Here is a 3,405-nt window from a genome sequence, read left to right as displayed (position 1 = left end):
TTTGTACTCTTAGTTGTGTGAAACAAGTAGAAGCTTTTCTTGTGTGAGAAAATTACTTCAATAGTGTAATTTTGTAAGGGTTATCCGAGTGATAGTAAAACTTCTTAACTTGACCAAGTGTGGATTGGGGCAAGGAGGAAGTGATCCTTCCATTTGTACATAAAAATTGATTGTAATTGATCAACTTGAAGAAACTTGCTCTATAAAGTAACATTCAAGTTCAAGAGGAGTTTGGAATTTGGTTTGCTATTCTTTCCCTATTACTTATTGTCTTACATATATAAATTGCTCATCTCCTCTACTCACAAACAATCTTGTTTTCTTATTAACTGTTCCATTGAGTGGTCATCTAAAAAAGAGGATAAATTTCATATTGAACCAAAAAGTGTCTCATAACCTGATTGATTTTTAATTAACCTAATTCACCCTCCCTCTTAGGTTGTCTTTGATCCTAACAATTGGTATTAGAACTTGATTTCCTTGAGATTAAATTCAAACGGTTTTGGAGTAAAATGACAACCAACAATGTCATTTTTTTGAAAGACAATCTGTCACTAGACCCCCAATGTTTAATGGATCAAATTATGTGAGTTAGAAAGAGAGAATGATTATTTTCTTGAAATCTATTGATATTGAACTGTGATTTATTATTAATGAAAGTCCGTATGATGCCTCTATAATAGATAAAATCACTCATAGACCAAAATAAAAAATCAAAAATGAGTTGACTGGTGATGATAGAACCCACCTTACTTTGAATGCCAAGGTTATGAATGTGTTATATAGTGCTTTAGATTCAAATGAGTCTATTAGGATCAAAGGTTGTAGGTCAGTTAAAGAGATTTGGGAGAAATTGAGAGAAATCCATGAAGAGAGTGAGAATGTGAGAGAACAAAAGAAATCTATCATAGTTATCAAGTATGAATCATTTAAGATGGAACCTCATGAAAATATTGACAAGATGTATTGTAGATTCAATGATCTCATTAAGGACTTAGAGGTATTGAAAAAGGAATATTCCCTAGATGAGAAAAATAGAAAAATCTTGAATGCCTTGACCAAAGATTGGGAGAGTAAGGTGACTGCCATTGTAGAGGCTAAAGATCTGAATTCTATGCCTATTGAATCTCTTATTAATTCTCAAATCTCTTATGAGCTGAAACTTAAGACCAAGGTACAAGAGGAAGAGGATGCAAAGATGAGAAGGAACATTGCTCTAAAAGCATCTCAAGATGAAAATGACCCGGCTTCCTTGGATGGAGATGATGCGGAAGTAGATGACAATGATCTTGCTCTTATCACAAGAAGTTTCAAAAGAATCCTCAACAAGAGGAGATTGAGAAAGGGAGGACCCAGCAATTCATTTTCAAATCAATTCAACAATGTAAGAAACAAAGGAAAGCAAGAGACTAATAAAAGACAAGCTGACAAGTGTTTTGAGTGCTGCCAATTGGGATACTACATGAATGAGTGTCCAATGAAGAAGAAGAGAGAAGTAAATGTTGAATGGAAATCTAGATTCAACAACTTTCAAATCACCTGAAATGATTGCAACTCGGATGGTGATATTGAAGAGGAAGAAGAATCTGCTCAAATGACTTTCATGGCCATTGGTGATGATGAGGTAACTACTTGCAACTCTCAACTTGATAGTGACGATGAATCTGATGATGATGTTAATTCCTTTATTGAGAGACTACATGATAGTTTGAAAGAATCGAGTGCTAGAAACAAGCAACTAAAACAAAAAATCAATTTTCTTATTCAAAACAATGCAAACCTTTTTCGACAAAATAAAAATCTGAAAAATGAAAATGATTACTTCAAAAAGAATGAGACTGTTTTATCTTTTGAGTTGGACAGAAAAATAAAGCTCTGTGAATTGTTCAAAAAGGAACAAAGTGACTTGAAAAGACGAATGGGTTGTCTAAATGAATTACTACAACACAAGAAACAAAATTATTTTCAAAAGAATGAATCAAAATCTCACTTTGGCTTTCATGAGATAAGGTTGAATTCTAGTGCAAACGAATTTACTATTTATAAGAGAAAACAAGTTAGATTTGTTAAATCTGTTCATACAAATAATTCGCTGACTATGTGTAGTTTTTGTTGTCAAATTGGACATATGAAGAGTAATTGTTATGTATGGAAGAATATGAAAAATGGCATGAAATGCATGTGGATAGTTAGACATAATGCTAACTCTCAAGAACCGAAAAAATAAAGGGTACCAAATATTATCTTGTGAACTTTTGTGTAGGTGAATTTGGTGAATATCATTAAGGAATCAAAATAGTTCATAGATAGTGGATGTTCGAAACACATGATCGGTGATCCATCACAATTTATCAAATTCAAGTCAAAATCAAGTGAAAAAGTAACATTTGGGGATGATAACAAAGCCAAAATAGTTGGAATAGGAGATATTGGTAAGAATGGTTAAACTTTTGTTCACAATGTTCTTCTAGTTGATAATTTGAATTATAATTTGTTAAGTGTTAGTCAATTGTGTGATAGAAATCTGTTTGTATTATTCAAAAAGCATGAGTGTCTTGTTCTTAATTCAAATTTTAATATTATCTTCAAGGGAAAAAGAATAAATGACATTTATGTAGTTATTCTTGAAAATGTTGATTCCTCTAATTTTAAATGTCTTAAAGTTGAAAATGAAGACCCTTGGTTGGGACATAGAAAGCTTTGTCATTTCAACATGGATTTGTTAAAAAAAATTTCCAAAAGGAAACTTGTTAGAGGTTTGCCAAAAATTAAGTTTGAAAAGGATAAAATTTATGATGCTTGTCAATTTGAAAAGCAAGTAAAAGTTTCCTTTTAACCAAAAAAATGTGTTTATACTTCAAAACCTTTGGAACTTTTACATCTTGACTTGTTTGGTCCTACTCAAATTGCTAGTTTAAGTGGTAAAAGATATTGTTTGGTTATTGTTGATGATTATTCTAGATACACTTGGGTGATGTTTCTTGCCCACAAAGATGATGCTTTCAAAAATTTTGTTTCCCTATTTGTAAAAGTTTAAAATCTGATTGGGCTGAAAATTGTTAAAATTAGGAGTGACAATGGCTCGAAATTTAAATTTTATGATTTTTCTGAATTTTGTGATCATAATGGAATCACTCATGAATTTTCTATTGCAAGAACTCCACAACAAAATGGTATTTTTAAAAGAAAAAATAGAACTTTTCAAGAAGCCACAAGAACCATGTTAAGTGAATGCAATTTGCCAAAATATTTTTTGATCGAAACCGTAAATACGGCTTGTTATGCAATGAATAGAGTTCTTTTGAAACCAATTTTGAACAAAACCTCTTATGAGTTAATGTTTGATAAAAAGTCAATTGTTGGATATTTCAAAATTTTTGGTTGCAAATGTTTTATTTTAAATAT

This window comes from Coffea eugenioides, chromosome 4, assembly GCF_003713205.1.
Source record: "Coffea eugenioides isolate CCC68of chromosome 4, Ceug_1.0, whole genome shotgun sequence".
Classification (NCBI taxonomy): Eukaryota; Viridiplantae; Streptophyta; class Magnoliopsida; order Gentianales; family Rubiaceae; genus Coffea; species Coffea eugenioides.
The sequence above is the reverse complement of the archived record's forward strand: the minus strand, read 5'-3'. Positions refer to the sequence as shown.